Here is a 17,471-nt window from a genome sequence, read left to right as displayed (position 1 = left end):
CTGTAGTGTGCTAGGGTTTATTCTATTTTCAATGTGATTCGAAGGGGGAGTGGTCCTTATATAGTGTCGTGAGATTTCAAGTAGTCATGGGGTAGGGTTTGTAGTGTAAAGAATGCAATTTTCAGTAATAACAAGTCCTGGAACTAGTTTGATCAGTGCGTAGTGTGGTCTAGTGCGTAGTGTGCCAAATTCAACAAAGGGAGACAACAATGATAGCAAGTATATTGTGATGGTCCCTACTAACTACCTGAATCTAGCTGTATTGTCTTGGCCAGAATACAACTTCTTAGCATGGTCCCACACATCTTTGGCAGTGTCAAGAAACATGAAATTTACACTAATCTTGGGTTCCATACTTTTCCTCCCTTATGTGTTTCACTTTCTTCTTTGCCTTAAGATAAACTTCTACAGATTTAGCCCAATGTACATAATTTTCTCCATTCAGTTTAATGGAGGTAAGTGGGTTTATACTGTTAAGTACTTACCCGATGGTAGTGAAGAGTGGCTGTATCAGGAATACTTTAATCTGCAACAGGGCAATCAGAGTCATGAGGAGTACTATGCTAGTATGAGAAACTTTCATAATGAATTGAGTGTTTATCACCCCCTCACATCTGATATCAAAGTTTAGAAACAACAAAAATAACAATTTGATGTGACTCGATTTTTGGTGGGGCTGAAATCTGAGTATGAACCGGAGCGGGCTCAGATACTAGGAGGGTCAGTTCTTCCTTCCTTAGAAGAGGTGTTTTCTCGATTTCAGAGGATTTCCATTGGATATATTGAGAACTCTAGTGTTTTCGACAAATCAGCCTTTGTAGTATCGAGAGGCCATGGTGTTAGAGGTGGAGCTCGAGGAGCTCAGTCTAGCCGTAGTGGTAGCAGTGGACAAGTATATGGCCGGAGTGGTGGTGATGGATGGACATACCATTAATTATTGCTATGATTTGCATGGTCCACCCTCAACTTGGGCCAATCATGCCATGACTAGTGATAGTAGCTTCAGACAAGAAAGTTGTTTAGGTGATCAGATGCTTCCTACATCCATAGATGTTCCCAGGAAGAAGATGATGACCACTCTTACACACTCAGGTATGGCTTGTCTGGCATCCACACGCAACCCCTGGATTATTAAATCTGGAGCCTCTGATCACATGACTGGAACTCAAGGTGTGTTTTCTTTCCTCTCTCATTGCTCAACATCACAATCTGTTACCCTTACTAATGGCTCCACATCCTCCATTTGTGGTGTTGGCAATGTTAACATGACCCCCTTACCTTTATCCTTAGTTTTGTATGTCCCTAAATTTCCGTTTAACCTTATGTATATTAGTAAGTTGACCAAGTTACTCAATTGCTCTATTACTTTTGACCCTTCTTTGTGTGTTTTTAAGGATCTCAAGACGGGGATAAAGATTGATGGAGGGCATGAAGCTGAAAGATTGTATTATCTTGACGGTGGTGGAAGAACATCAACAACTCTCTAGTCATCTCTCTCTCCTCTCTAGTGGCACTGCCGATTTGGTCATCCTTTGCTGAAAGTTTTGAAGTCTTTGGTTCCTTCGTTGAGTCAATTTTCTGTTTTAGATTGTGAGTCGTGTCAGTTGGAGAAACATCAATGTATTCCCTTTAGTCCTAGGGTTGATAACCGTATGTCGAATCCTTTTTCTTTAGCTCATTCAAATGTTTAGGATCCTTATAAAGTGATGACATACAATGGTATAAATATTTTGTCATTTTTGTTGACAATTATTCAAGAATGATGTGGCTCTATTTAATAAAAGAAATGAGTGAATTGTTTACCATTTTCCAAAAATTTTATGCTGAGATTTGCAACCAATTTGGTGTTCACATTAAAATTTTTCATTCCGTTAATGATCGTGAATACTTATCTTCATCATTTCAAGAATACATGGACCAACATGGCATTATACATCAGATTTCATGTACCTACACCCCACAACAAAATGGGGTGGCTGAGAGAAAGAATCGTCATCTTTTGGAAATAACTCGATCTCTCATGCATCACTTGAATGTTCCCAAACCCTTTTGGAGTGATGTGGTGCTTACTTCTTGCTTCTTGATTAATCGGATGCCCACTTCTCTCCTTGATGGTCATTCCCCATTCACTACTTTGTTTCCTATTGTGTCTTCGTTTCCTCTTTCTCCTCGGGTTTTTGGGTGTGTCTGCTTCATCTACAATCTGGGCCCCGAGAAGGACAAATTAGATGCACAATCCATTAAGTGCATCTTTCTTGGCTATTCCCGAACTCAAAAAGGGTACAAGTGTTATTATCCTAGTTCTCGACGTTCCTTTGTGTGTGTTGATGTTACCTTCTTTGAGTCTACTCCATTTTTTTTAGGATCCGGTGATGTTTCTTCCTCCTAATTACCTCCTCATTTTCCTCTTCCAGTTGTGGATTTTGTTCCTCTTGTTCCAGCTGTGACTAAGTCTTTGCCTCCGGTGCCACCACCTGTTGAACGGCCACCTATCCGTCAAGCATATACACATTGCCCACATGTATCGGCTGCTCCTCATCTAGCTTCATCAACGTCGACAGATCTGATAGTTGTCCCCACACCAGCCCCACCCCCAATATTTGATTTTGATCTTTCCATTTCCTTGCGGAAAGGTAAGCACACTTGTACCCTTCATCCTATTTCTAATTATGTTTCACTCACTAACATTTCTGCTTCTCATTGCCAGTTTATCTCTTTGCTATCCTCTGTTGTTGTCTCTAAGGATGTCCAAGAAGCCCTTGCCTCTCTAGGATGGTGTCGTGCAATGGAAGAAGAACTCTCAAATCTAACTCATAATCATACTTGGGACCTCACCACTCTTCCTCCTGGGAAGTAGGTTTTCGGTTGTAAGTGGGTTTATACTATTAAGTACTTACCCGATGGTAGTGTAGAGTGGCTGAAAGCTAGATTGGTTGCAAAAGGGTACTCCCAAACCTATGGTATTGACTACACAGAGACCTCCCCGGCTAAGATTAGTTCGGTTCGTGTTGTGATCTCTCTTGCTGCTATGTATGATTGGCCCCTCTATCAGCTTGATATGAAGAATGCTTTCTTGCATGGTGATTTGCTCGAGGAGGTCTCTATGGAGAAACCATCGGGGTTTGTTGCTCGGGGGGAGTATGGTAAGGTATGCAAACTAAAGAAGGCCATTTATGGGCTTAAACAGTCTCCTCGAGAATGGTTTGGCAAGTTCGGTGAGGTGGTAAAGAAGTTTGGTATGAAACAGTGCCAAGTTGACCATTCAGCCTTCAGTCATGACTCTAAGGCAGGAAAGATCCTATTGGTGGTGTATGTAGATGATATAGTTATTACTGGGAATTATAAAATGGGCATTGATAGGTTGAAGACTTTTCTATAGGAACATTTTCAGACAAAGGACCTTGGTAAATTGAAATATTTCTTGGGGATAGAAGTAGCAAGGTCTAAGCATGGTATTAACTTGTGTCAAAGGAAATATGTTCTTGATTTGTTGGAAGAAGCAAGTTTGTTAGATGCTAAACCAGCTGAAACACCTATGGAAACAAACACTAAGCTGAGCAGTAATATGGGTGAAGTGTTTGAACACCCTAGCGGATACCAGTGACTTGTAGGTAAACTGAACTACCTAACCATTACTTGGCCAGAAATTTCATTTGTAGTTAGTGTGGTAAGTCAGTTCATGTAGAAACCTCGAGTTCCTCATTGGGATGCGGTTCTAAGAATTGTGAGGTATTTAAAGGGGGTTGCTGGTCATGTTTGATATACAAAAGTTGTGGAAAACTTGAAATAGAAGGATATACTGATGTTGATTGGGCTAGTTCTATGTCTAATATGAGATCTACCACAAGCTATTGCACTTTTCTTAGGGGTAACCTGGTGACATAGAAAAGTAAGAAGCAGATAGTTGTGGCGAGAAGCAGTGCAGAGGTAGAATATAGAGCTATGGCACTACTACTTGTGAATTAGTGTGGCTAAGAAACATTCTACAGGAGATGGGATACAATGTTAACACTCTAATGAAGCTCTACTGTGACAATCAGGTTGCAATTCATATTTCTTCTAATTTTGTGTTTCAAGAAAAAACCAAGCACATAGAGGTTGATTGTCACTTTGTGAGAAAAAATGTGCTAAGTGGAGTGATAAGACATTGCATATGTTAACATAGGGAACTAGTGGGCAGACTTATTTACCAAAGGGCTGAGTCTGGGAAGAGTGGACTACATATGTAACAAGTTGGGATTATATGATATATACTCACCAGCTTGAGCGAGAGTGTTAGTGTCAAGTATATAGGGGTATTTCTGTCTTTATGCTTATGTTGAGGTTGCTGATGTGTAAGATTATGTTAGAACTACTGTCCCTCACTTATGTAGGGGCACATGTGTCTTTTCCATTATATTAGTAATATAAAATACATCTATCCGAATGGGAGAGGTAATCTTTTCTCTCATTCGAACAAGATCTTTCTCTCCCTTTCCTCTCTTCTTTTCTTTTCCTTCCTCTCTCTCTTTCTTTCTTCTTTCTTCTTCTCTCTTCTTGACTGTTATCAGACTAATAGGACTCAAGGGCAGGCCGAATCATAATACTTGGTTATGCACAGAATCATAAGGGATATTGTTGTTATGATCCTTGTTCTAGCTCATAGTTTGTGTCCATGGATGTTACCTTTTTTGAGGATGTTCCTTATTACCCAGATGTTTCTTCTCAGGGGAGAATAGTGAGGGAGATTTTCTAGCTTGAAGTCCCCCTGCCTATTCCTATTCTTAAATGAGAGTTGTGTAATGAGGGTGCTTGTGGGAGGTGTAAGGAGTTGAGAGTTTACCACAGGAGGTGGAGGTAGGTTGATTTTGGCGCTCATAATCAGTTCAGGCCAGTTCCTCTCACCTCTACAGTTCTAGATTCAGGTACCTCACCTTCTAATTCCCCCCGCTCCTCCCATTGCAGTCCACAAAGGGAAGCGCACACTTCATCTACTGCCCATTGCATGTTTCAGTTTATCACTTATGATCATCTTTCACCATCCTATAGGTCCTACTTGGCATCTATGTCTGTTGTATCTATTCCTAGGTCTATCTAGGAAACTCTTATGGCACCTGAGTGGAAGAATGCAATGGAGGAAAAGATTGATGCTCTCCTTAAGAATAAGACCTGGGAGTTAATTGACAAGCCAGAAGGGAAGAAACCAGTTGGGTGTAGATGGGCTTTCACTATGAAGCATAATGCAGATGGTTTAGTTGAAAGGTGTAAAGCTCGGCTAGTCTTAAAGGGGTATACTCAGACTTATGGCATTGACTATCTAGAAACCTTTGTGATGGAGGGAGATTTGGCCCGACCCCTTGGCCACGTGACACATGGAAGCAACCGAGAGTGACCTGGCAGAAGCGCCATCTCGACATAGCAGCAGGCCAGCAACCCGAGCTCCGGGAAAAGGAGTCCCGAGCTCCCCCAAAAAAGGAACTCACGACCCGAGCTCCCCAAGGAAGAACCCGAGCTCTCCCTTGGAGGTCCCGAGCCTTAAAAGGAGCGCAAAGGGCAAAAACCTGAGCTGACCCACCCCGGGGAAGTTCGGGCCACACTTCTATCCGAACTTAAGACTTCACCTCGCACACCACCTCGGCTCCAAGTCGCCTGACTAAACAACCATACCTGACGCCCAGGAAGCCCGTACACGGAGGCGGCGCGCCTAACTGATTAGGGGTCCAACACATGACAGCCGCCCTCCAACGGCCACCTACCACCGCCATCTTAGACGTGGCATAGACGGCCCTGGCAAGGATAGTGGCGGTTATGACACCCAAACTGGCAACTGGCAGAGGTTATGACACCCAAACTGGCGTTTGGTAGAGATGATGACACCCGATCTCGCAGAGGTGATGATGCCCGATCTAGCAGAGGTATGGGAGTGAGTGTACCAGGGTGATTATAAAAGGCCCCCTTCCTCCAAAGGAGGTACTTGTGCTTTCTGGTCTTGAAGTCTCTCATTCCCCTTGCCTTCTCAAGAGCACTAACTTGAGCTTCGGAGTGTTCCAACCGGGTTCCTCCCCAGAAGTCTCCAATTTCTTCCTTGTTTCAGGCACCTCCAATTCCGTCAGAGGTGGGGTAACCGGCAGCTAGGACCGACCGGATTGCGCATCATCATTTGGCGCCATCTGTGGGAAGACTTCAAAAAGCCTCTCCTAACCTTTAACTCTCTCTCAAAGAAACATTTGCTTCCATGGCTTCCTCCACCAGCAACAGGCACAATGCCGACTTGAATGTTGTAGGGGAACACCCTCAGCCCACCACTGTATATATCAGACAGTTCACCATCCCCCTCTCAACGGACGGGATCCCTAGCCTTAATGCACTAAGCGCGGTGGCACCTGTGAATGTTCCCCTTCCCCTCCCTATCGAGACAACCTTTGCCGAACCGACCACTGCTCCTCTGGCGACCAGCCAAAACCAACTTGGTGACTTGATGCAGTGCATGCGAGCAATGCAAGCCCAAACGCAGCACTTCCAGCAACATCAGCTCCATTAGCAGCAAGTACTACACCACATTTCCCAGCATCACTACCAACAGCAGTTCCCCCAACTGCCTCTGAACCAACCGCAGCTCCCACCTCGGCACCCTGCTCCGAAGCCAGTCAAGCCCTCCCCTCAGGGTGGGTGCCTTCACCGAGGGGAAGCCTCCCAACTTCAAAACCCCTCCAGGAGCCAGGCCTCATCCCCGGGCAGGAGGGAAAGACTAATTACCCCCACCTCCCAGCTCGCCGACGGGTCAGGAACCTCCTTGCCGATCAAGTCAGCACCTCGGCACTCTAAGTTCGAGCTCCCGTTCGCCGGTGGGTCAAGAACCTCCTCGCCGTGGACTACCAACAGTCTGGGCTGACCGAGCTCGGCAACACCAAGGCAAGTAGTGGCAATACCATGCCTTCTAAGTAGTAGCGAAGATGCCGACGAAGTTGCCGAACTACCACCCACATCCTGCCCGAACTCCGAGGTAAAGAAGGAACGAGCTCGGGCAAGGTAAAATTTGCCCCTATTCTTTCAGTCCCTTCCCCCCTGCCCTCAGAACTCCTTGCAGTTCCCATGCCCAAAGATTTCAAACTCCCTCCTCTAAACAAGTAAGATGGGTCCTTTGACCCCATTGACCATGTCGATGCTTTCCAGTCCCAAATGCACCTAGCGAGGGCTAGCGAGTCCTGCATGTGTATGGCCTTCACTACCAACTTCAAGAGAGTGGTCCGCACCTGGTACAGGAACCTGGCCCCCAGGTCGATAAGAAGCTGGACCCAGCTCGTGCAAGTCTTCACTGCGCACTTCGTTACTAGCAAGCGGTGCCCCCGAACCGAGGAGAGCCTCCTTGGAATAGTCCAGAGGGAAGGAGAGTCATCCGGGGCTATGTCAAACGGTTCAATGGCGCGTGCTTGCAGATACTGTGCCTATACCCCGCGGTACAGCTCGCGGCAGCCAAGAGGGGTGTGACACACAAGGAGTTCAGGTGGCACATGGTAGTCAACCAGCTCGCGACCGTAGCTGAATTCCTCAAGCTCGCGGACAAATTCATAAGAACAGAGGAGGAGATCAACCAAAGGACTGAAAGCGAGATCGAAAAAATGAAGAGGGAAGGCGAACCCCCCAACCCAGATGACAGGAGGAAGAAAGACCCAGCTCGGGGGACGAAGCCAAGCCTGCCGTTCCGAGCTCCCTTAGCAGGTCAAACGGACTACACGCCCTTAAACGTGAAGCGGGCCGAGATCTTAATGACGACCAAAGACGCCCCGTACGTGAAATGGCCACCTCGTCTGAAGGGAAACCCGAACGAGAGAAATAAAAACTTGTACTACAGTTACCATAGAGACCACGGTCATAGCACCGAACACTGTAATAATCTCTGCGATGAGATAGAAGAACTTATCCGTCGCGGATACCTAAGGAATTTTGTACAGCATAATAATAATAATAGTAATAAGACAGGTCGGCAGGGAGAGCACAGTAGAGATGCTCCCGAGTCCAACAGTCGGCCAGCTGAACCGCAGAAGCAGCCCCTGAAAGAAATACCAGTTCGGGGAACAATCCACGTGATCGTTGGAGGATCGATCGTAGCAGGATGCACCTCAGTAGCAGCTCGGGCATCAACCCGGGAGGCCTCCAGAGAACAAAATCCCCCAAAGCGGCCTAGGATGGAAGACCCCATATTCTTCACCGAAGACAATGCGCGCGAGGTCCACTACCCCCATGACGATGCACTTGTCATAAAGGTAAAGATCAACGACTTCGAAGTCTGGCGCATACTTGTTGACTCCGATAGTTCGACAGACATCCTTTTTAAAGCAGCCTTTGACAAACTCCAGTTCCGAGAGAATGACTTGAAGCCTACGAACACCCCATTGGTCGCTTCAGCGGAGAAGAGGTCAGACCGATGGGAAAGGTCACAGTACCCGTGGAAGTCGGCACGTGGCCTAGTACGAGAAGACTCAGTCACGATTTTTTGGTGGTCGCGACCCCCTCCCCCTACAATGCCATAGTAGGTTAGCTAATCACCCATGCTTTAAAGACCGTGGTGTCTACTTACTATTTAGCCATGAAGTTCCCAACGGACTTCGGCATCAGGGTAGTGCGGGGCGACCAGCTCGAGTCCCGTAAGTGCTACGTCGCCGCCTTCAAGGGAAAACCCAAGGTAACTGACGACCTCGAACTGGAGTGACCTGTGGAAAAGAACGAGGAGCGAGCTGCACCAACAGAGGAAACTATTCCCATCTCTGTCTCGACAGAAGACCCCGCCAGATTACTTCAGGTCGGAGCATCCCTGGAAGAACCCTTGCGGTCCAAACTGGTACGCTTCTTATTCAATAACTTAGATGCTTTCGCTTGGTCCGCAGCAGAAATGCCCGACATAGACCTTAAGCTCATAACTCACAAACTCAATACTAACCTTGTAGTTAGACCATTAGATAGAAGAAACACAACTTAGCCCCAGAACGCTGGAGGGCGGTCGATGAGGAGGTCAAGAAGCTCCTCACAGCAGACTTCATAAGGGAAGTTCATTACCCGAGCTGGGTGGTCAACCCTGTTCTAGTAAAAAAGGCAAATGGCAATTGGCGCATGTGCGTCAACTACACCAACCTGAACCGAGCTTGCCCAAAAGATTGCTTCCCCTCCCCAGGATCAACTGCCTAGTGGACGCGACCTCGGGACACGAGTTGCTAAGCTTCCTGGATGCCTACTCGGGCTACAACCAAATTAGGATTGACCCGACTGACGAGGAAAAAACCGCCTTCGTAACCGAGTTCAGCCTGTACTGCTTCAAGGTTATGCCCTTTGGACTGAAAAACGATGGGGAAACTTTTCAAAGGCTTGTGAATAAGCTGTTTCAACCCTCAATTGGCACAAAGATAGAATGTTATGTAGACGACATGGTCGTCAAGACACAGTTTTCGCATCAATTGGTACAAGATCTGCATTTTGTCTTTCAAATTCTACGTCAATTTAACATGAAACTAAACCCAAACAAGTGTGTCTTCGGTGTCACCTCAGGTAAGTTCCTAGGGTATATCGTCAACCGACACGGTATTGAGGCCAACCCGAACAAGATAAAAGCCATCCTAGATATGAGACCACCCCGAAAAGTGAAAGAGATTCAGAGGCTAAACGGTAGAATAGCCGCTCTAGGTCATTTCATGTCTAAGTCAGTAGACCGTTGCCTGCCCTTCTTCAAGGCAATAAAAGGCAAAGGGTTCGAGTGGAACCCGAAATGCCAGCTCGCGTTTGACGAGCTCAAAAAATATCTCGCTAGTATCCCAGTGTTGACCCGGCCCGAAGAGGGCGATGTTTTAGAACTGTACCTCTTGGCAATCGACGAAGTGGTCAGTTCGGTTCTGGTAAAAGAAGCAGATCGGGTCCTACGACCCATCTACTATGTTAGTAAAATATTGCAGGGAGCAGAAACAAGATATCCGAAGATAGAAAATCTAGCCTATGCGCTGGTCATTGCAGCCCGCAAACTCCGTCCGTAATTTAAGCCCATACCATCATCGTCCTCACCGACAAACCCTTGAGGCAAGTATTACTCAGGCCCGAGGTCTCTGGTCGATTGACGAAGTGGGCCATCGAACTCAATGAGTACGACCTCCAGTACAAGCCATAACTGCTATCAAAGCTCAAGTGTTGGCAGATTTTGTTGCAGAATGCACGTTTAGCTCCGAGGTCCTCAGCCCGGTTAAGCACGAGGCTCCCAGTTCGGGTGAGCTCAGTGCTTCCAGGCCGGTTGACTTTGAGCCCTGTGAGGTCGTACCCAGTTCGGTATCTCTCCTAGTTAGGCCAAGCGCGAACTGGGATGAAGAGCCCCGGATCCTTCATGTAGATGGCTCCTCAAATCAGCAGGGCAGCGGAGCCGGTGTAGTTCTCCACGGTCCAAGTGGCACAAAACTGGAGTACGCACTACGCTTCGAGTTCCCGACATCCAACAATGAGGCAGAATACGAGGCGTTGATAGCCGGACTAGCCCTGGAGCAAGAGGTAAAGGCAAAACACAACGTTATCTGCAGCGACTCCCAGTGCGTGGTCAACCAGGTCACCAACGAGTACGAAGCCCGTGAGCCAACTATGATCGCTTACTTGGCAAAGGTAAAAGAGGGTCTTCTTAGCTTCCAGCCACACTTCATCAAGCAAATCCCGAGATCAGGGAACGCTGAGGCCAACGCCATGTCCCAGCTAGTCAGCACCAGTGAAAACACCATGAGAACTGTGTACATAGAGGACTTACCTCGGCCTAGCATTCTCCGGGGGGCAGAGGAGGTCGCTCCTGTCGCCCAAGCAGAACCGAGCTGGATTGATTCACTCGCGAGCTTCCTGCTACATGGAACCCTCCCCGTAGACCACAACGCCACCAAGAGGGTAGAGCGCCAGGCAGCCAAGTACGTCATGATAGACGGACGGCTGTTCCGAAGATCCTACATGCTCCCCTACTTGCGCTGCTTGCGGCCTCCCGAAGCCGAGCTCGTAATCCATGACATCCATGAAGGCTTATGCGGCGGACACCTGGGGGGCAGGGTCGTCGCTCAGAAAGCACTACGACAGGGGTACTATTGGCCAACAATGTAAGTAGATGATGTCGGGCTAGTCAGGAAGTGCGAAAAGTGCCAAAACCATGCCAATATTCACCACCAGCCCGCCGCCGACCTCAAGTACCCCACCAGCCCACGGCCCTTCGCACAATGGGGTATCGACCTACTCGGGCCATTCCCGCCAGCAATAGGAGGAAGAAAGTTCCTAGTAGTGGCAGTAGACTACTTCACCAAGTGGGTTAAAGCTAAAACTCTCGTAACCATCACAGCTCAAAACGTCCAGAACTTCTTCTAGAAGAACATAGTGTGTCGTTTCGGGCTACCTCGGATGTTGATCTTCGACAATGGCAAGTAATTTGATGACATCAAATTCCAAGAGTGGTGCCAAGACATGGGGATCCGGCAAAACTTCACAACGGTTGCGCACCCACAAGCAAACGATCAAGCAGAAGTCACGAATAGAACTATCCTCCATGGACTAAGAGTCAGGCTAAACCGAGCTAAAGAGTTATGGGCAGACGAGCTACCCAGCGTCCTGTGGGCATACCGAACTACAGAGAAGACTGCCACAGGAGAAACTCCCTTCAACCTCACCTATGGCATGGAGGTAGTTATCCCAACCAAAATCGAAATCCCCTCACTTCGGTTGGAAGCATACAGCGACAATACTAATAACGATGAGCTACATACCAACTTCGACCTACTTGACGAGGTAAGGGATCTCGCATACATCAGGACAGCGGCGTACTAGCAAAGGGTAGCTCGGTACTACAACTCTAGAGTTAAGAGACGAAACTTCCGCGTCGGCGACCTGGTTCTCCGCAAGGTCATGGTACCCGAGCCCGGCGTTGGCAAACTCGGGCCGAACTGGGAAGGACCATACCGAGTAAAGAGAGCACTCGGGGGAGCATACGAGCTTGAGACCCTGGAGGGTAAACAAATACCCCAGGCATGGAACATCGTCAAGTTAAGACGATATTACCTATAAATTATCGAACTAAGCAGGCCATGAGCCACTACTAGAGCCTAAGGGCCAGAATGTCGAGCTAACAAGGACCTTGACACCCTAAGGGCCAGAATGCCGAGCTAACAAGGACCTTGGCACCCTAAGGGCTAGAATGTCGAGCTAACAAGGACCTCGGCACCGTAAGGGCCAGAATGCCGAGCTAAAGATGACCTCGGCAACTCATCAACGAAGCAAGCTGCACGAGTATGGATCCCGAGGTGCATAGCCCAGGGCCCAATTCTAAGCCTATGTTAACTAACCTAGGCGGAGAACAGATCGGGCGTATAGCCTTACTATATGAACTCGCTTCAAGGCCTAAGTCTAGTAGTTCGGCAACATAGTCAGCTCGGGGAAAAGAGAAAATGACTGCCCAACACTTAACTAGAAAAGGGGGACTATTCATTGCAAAATAATCTTGCTTACACTTCAGAAGGGACTTCGACGATACCCGAAGGTCCCACTTCGTCTTCAGAATCCGCATCATCATCAGCTACAGCAGCTATTTCCAGAGTGATGCGTGAAGTGGTTATGGCACCAATGTCGAGCTCGGGGTACGTGTTCCTTATCATCCATCGGCTCAACTTGAAACCCCTTCTATACGAGCCCACCATCATGTCATCAAAGAGCGGTGAAGCGATGTAATCGTTAACGGCCTTCACCTTCGCCTCTTCGATGGCCTGAGAAAAGATCTCAGTCTTCTCCCTAATATCATCCTGAAGGTAACCAACCTGATGCTCCAGGTCCAGATTCAGGTCCGCCATGTGTTTCACCACCAATCCTAAGGCCTCATTGTCCCTCCGAGACCTCGTTAGCTCGATTCGCGCAGCATGGGAAGCCTTTTCGGCAGCTTGCGCTCGCTTCAAGCTCCTCTCCGCCTGGATTGTTAGAGCGTGGATAGAGGAGTTCACCTGCCAAAATGAGAACAAATCAGCCTAGCAAAAAAAAAAAACAAAAACTACTTCGACTTACCACCATGGTGTTAGTTGCGGAGGAAGATCGGCCCATGCCGCGACCTCCTCTGGGCAAATAGCCTTCTTACTTTTTCGGGGAGCGTAGCTCGACGTCAGCACACTCCTAGCCCCATCCTGACTTCCCGAGCCTGAAGGCACAGGCCGGGTATAAGCACTATCGGCATAGGGGACCCCTGCCGCTTCCTGAACTGGAGGGGCCACCTCAGGCTCCCCAGGAGGCTCCATTCTCGGTTCCTCGGGCTCCACAACCCGGGAAAGATCGGCACGGACCCACTTAGCAGCTCACTTCCTCCTCCTCATACCATCAAACAATTTCACACCTCGGGTCTTCACTGCCTCCATAACACCTGCAAAAAAAGCTCGGCGTCAAAAGACGGGAATAAAAAACAAAGCAAAAGCGAGCCTCTGAGCAAGAAACCTACCCGAACTTAGACCGGCCTGGATAAGCTTGGCCTCCATCAGGTAGACTTCGCATTTGAGTCCAAGCCGAGCCTAGTCCTGGAGGCCCTTCACCATTTCTTCATCTAACCTGGCACCGGGATCAGGAACGACCAATCCTCACTCGGTAGGAAACGGCCACCCCGTAGCACTTCGAACCACGAAGTAGTCCTGCTTCCATGTCGGGACCTTATTCGGAAGATCATGCAAAAGCTTGAACCTCGGACGAGGAGACAAATAGTAGGCCCGCCTACACCTGGGCAGGGGACCTGCTTGCTTCTTGAGCATAAGAATGGCGGAAAAGATTTCCAGGTCCAATGGAAGGCAGTGTTCGCAACAAAGGAAGATGGTCCTAACAAGGTTACGAATGGAGTTCGGGTGGAGCTGACCGATAGTAACACCAAAGTGATTCATGACCTCGACGATAAGGGGATGGAAAGGAAGGTGCAACCCAGCAACAAGCTGCTCCCGGAATATCACGATCTCGTCCGGACCGTGCTCCCAAGGAAAGTCACCCGAGGGTAGAATATAAGTATACTCCCCGGGTAGGTTATACTGAGCGATAAGGGACAAAAGTCTCTCGGGCGTCATAGTGGAAGGCCCGAACTTATCTGGCACCCAACCTCGACGGGAGGTGGATGCCAAGCTACCTGAGGTGACTCAACCTACGGGCTCGAACTCGAGCTCTACCTCGGGCCTCGCCTCAGACTCACTAAGGCTGTCAGGGGTAGCAACTCGGTTTGTAGAACCAGCATCTGACCCCCCCAGAAGACTATCTAAACTACCCGAGCTAGACATTGAATCAAAAAGAAGGGTGAGGACTCACCAAGGAAAAGCTACCGGACTACGAAGAATGATGCAAGCTGACAGCCTTGGATGCGAGCTCAATGAGCGAATGCTGAAGAATGGCAAAGGAAAGTGACTAGGGGCCCCCCACTATTTATAGCCACTGTACTCGTGCATCAACGACCAAGATCAAAACCATCCAATGGCTCCCCGCAAAACCAGCTACACGTCCCCCAAGGAAGAAGTCAGTTTAGCACGCATTTTCGACGTTCAAAAATTTAAAATCGTTTGGCGTCTGCGCATGAGCTGCACGTAACCCGGGATTGACCCCTGGTCGAACCAATCCGACCCTGATCGGGCCAAAAACACAAGCAGGTCAGACCGGAGAAGCTCCAAACCAAGGCCAAAGCGTCATGAGGCAAATCCACCCGTCACCCCGTGAACTCCCCACGCCGGGTCAAGACCCCGGGCACGGGGAGTGTGGGCAATTGATGGAGGGAGATTTGGCCCGACCCCTTGGCCACGCGACACGTGGAAGCAACCGAGAGTGACCTGGCAGAAGTGCCAGCTCAGCACAGCAGCGGGCCAGCAACCCAAGCTCCAGGAAAAGGAGTCCCGAGCTCCCCCAAAAAAGGAACCCACGACCTGAGCTCCCCAAGGAAGAACCCGAGCTCTCCCTTGGAGGTCCTGAGCCTTACAAGGAGCGCAAAGGGAAAAAACCTGAATTGACCCACCCTGGGGCAGTTCGGGCTACACTTCTATTCGAACTTAGGACTTCACCTCGCACACCACTTCGGATCCAAGTCGCCTGACTGAACAAACATACCTGACACCCAGGAAACCTATACATGGAGGTGGCACGCCTGACTGATTAGGGGTCCGACACATGACAGCGGCCCTCCAACGGCCACCTACCACCACCATCTCAGACGTGGCAGAGACGGCCCTAGCAAGGACAGTGGTGGTTATGACACTTGAACTGGCAACTAGCAGAGGTAATGACACCCAAACTGGCGTCTGGTACAGATGATGGCACTCGATCTGGCGAAGGTGATGATGCCCGATCTGGTAGAGGTATGGGAGTGAGTGTACCAGGATGATTATAAAAGGCCCCCTTCCCCCAAAGAAGGAGGTATGTGATTCTTGTGCTTTCTGGTCTTGAAGTCCCTCATTCCCCTTGCCTTCTCAAGAGCACTAACTTGAGCTTCGAAGTGTTCCAACCGGGTTCCTCCCCAGAAGTCTCCAATTTCTTCCTTGTTTCAGGCACCTTCAATTCTGTCAGAGGCGAGGTAACCGACAGTTAGGACCCATCGGATTGTGCATCATCACTTTGCACCTGTTGCCAATGAATATAATTAGAGTTTTGTTTTCCCTTGCAGCAAATTTTTCATGGATGTCAAGATGCTTTCCTTAATGGTGATTTGCAGGAGGAGGGGTATATGAAGTTACCTCTTGGTTTTTATGATGAAGCTATAGGAAGAATGTTTACAAATTTCAAAAGGCCCTATATGGTTTAAAACAATCTCCAAGAGCTTGGTTTGACAAATTTAGATCGACTGTTGAAAGTTTTGGTTATGTATAGGCCCATTCCGATCACACTCTCTTCATTAAGAGAAATGGTGCTTCTCTTATCCTTCTTGTATTTGTATGTTGAAGATATTGTTGTGACCGGTTGTGATGCTGATGAGATTGATTCTCTCAAACAATTTTTTAATAAGGAATTTGAAGTGAAAGACCTTAGTGACCTGCGATATTTCTTGGGAATTAAAGTACCCCTCTCTAGACATGGTATCTTCATTTCACAAAGGAAATATGCCATTGATCTCCTTGAGGATATTGGGAAACTATGAGTTAAACCAGCAGACACACCCATTGAATTGAATCATAAGATAAGTGTCAAAGGGGGAAAGCCTCTTAAAGAAAAAAGCCATGTACCAACGGCTAGTAGGAAGTTCCTTTACCTATGTCTTAGACATCCTAACATCTCCTATGATGTTAATGTTGTCAGCCAATACATGCATTCTCCTAGAACCACTCATCTATTGGCTATGGAAATAATCCTTGCTTATTTGAAGAGATGTCCAGGTCGTGGCATACTCTTGAAAAGCAACTTTAGGGTACTATGCTGATGCTGATTGTGCCGGATGTGTTGATGATAGAATATCAACTTCAGGGTGTTATGCTTTTGTTGGAGGTAACCTAGTGTCATGGCATAGCAAGAAACAAAATATTGTTGCTCATTCAAGTGCTGAGGTAGAATATAGGTCCATGGCTCATGGTGTGGCTGAAGTGTTATAGCTAAGATCCCTTCTTGAGGAATTAGGGATTGATTATGAGAAACCATTAAAGTTGTATTGTGATAATCAGACTGCCATTAATATTTCTCACAACCCCATCCAGCATGACAGAACTAAACACATTGAGGTTGACCACCACTTCATCCAAGAGAAAGTTGCTTCTCAAGATGTTTGCCTGCCCTATGTTTCCTTTGATATGCAGCTTGTTGATCTCTTCACCAAAGCAGTCACCAAAGAAAATGGAATCAGATTTGTGCAAGTTGGGAATGATCAACATTTATTCCAACTTAAGGGGGAGTGTAGTGATACAGTGGACCAGACCTGATATGTTTACTAGTGGTCCCCATAGTTCAGTTATTTTTGTTACTTATTGTTTGCCTTTTGCTTGCTTTCTTGTACTGTTATAGGTAGCAGGGCATTTCTGTCCTTTTACCTCATGTTATGTTAAACATAGGGCAGCAGCAACATAACATTCTGCCCCCATTCCTCTCATATTCTTCTTCTCTCTTATTCTCTTTGATTTCTGGGTTATTCTTTAAACATAAAAGTTCTGCTAACAACTGTAACTTCAAACAATTTTGACACTCGATGTTTGAACTGGATTTATGTTACCTAACTGAACTTGGTTCTGTAATGAATATTTTTCTAATTAATTTTAACTGAAATGATTTAGTTTGATGCTTATGTTTGTAGAGTTCTTGAGGCCTTTTGCCTGACACCTTCAGATTTTAGAACATCACTTACAAGAGCCTTTGAAAAATACCAAAGAGACCATTGAAAATAACAGAAAAAGAAAGCAATTATTTGTCATATTGTCTCCAAAGCTTTGAAGCTTCTTTGGATGGTCTCTTAATGCCTTCTTTCCTTGCTATCACTTATTTTGTACCTTTTGTTTCATCTTTTATTTATTATTCTTCATCTCTTT

General features: G+C 47.3%; 1 protein-coding gene across 2 annotated transcripts in view; it reads left to right on the top strand.

Annotated features, from left to right (window-relative positions):
• Positions 1–17,471, top strand: part of LOC148864884 (uncharacterized) — a 37,288-nt gene that overhangs the window by 18,908 nt on the left and 909 nt on the right. Inside the window, exon 8 of one of the 2 annotated variants that reach the window (XR_016110173.1) lies at positions 1,395–17,228. The exons of the other annotated variant lie outside the window; for it this stretch is intronic. The gene's annotated coding sequence lies outside the window, so the exon portion shown is untranslated. Of the gene's footprint in view, positions 1–1,394; positions 17,229–17,471 lie in introns of those variants that run through there. 2 annotated transcript variants of the gene reach the window in all.

The sequence above is a fragment of the Nelumbo lutea genome, chromosome 3, assembly GCF_056320005.1.
Source record: "Nelumbo lutea isolate HS-2025 chromosome 3, American lotus-T2T, whole genome shotgun sequence".
Classification (NCBI taxonomy): Eukaryota; Viridiplantae; Streptophyta; class Magnoliopsida; order Proteales; family Nelumbonaceae; genus Nelumbo; species Nelumbo lutea.
This window is presented reverse-complemented; position numbering and strand designations above follow the sequence as displayed.